Below are 269 nucleotides of genomic sequence, written 5' to 3' on the forward strand. Positions count from 1 at the left end.
CGATAAGGTGGCATATAACGAATGCCTCTCCCTCTCCTGCCTTAAAAGGCAAGGTGGCTAATTACAGCCAGAGCCTCTCAAAACCTGTTTTTCTTACATCATTAGTGCAGTGCTGAGAAGTAGTAGCGCTTGCAGAGGAGCAGAATATGTAAATGATATGCAAATAACCTAACTGTGAATGTGTCATCTGGGTCCTGGGAGCTGGAAACTAACACCTGAATCTTTTTCTAGATGAGTGGCATGTTCGAAACCTGGTTGGGCAGCTTGGT

This window comes from Mesitornis unicolor, unplaced genomic scaffold (assembly GCF_000695765.1).
Source record: "Mesitornis unicolor isolate BGI_N332 unplaced genomic scaffold, ASM69576v1 scaffold11779, whole genome shotgun sequence".
Classification (NCBI taxonomy): Eukaryota; Metazoa; Chordata; class Aves; order Mesitornithiformes; family Mesitornithidae; genus Mesitornis; species Mesitornis unicolor.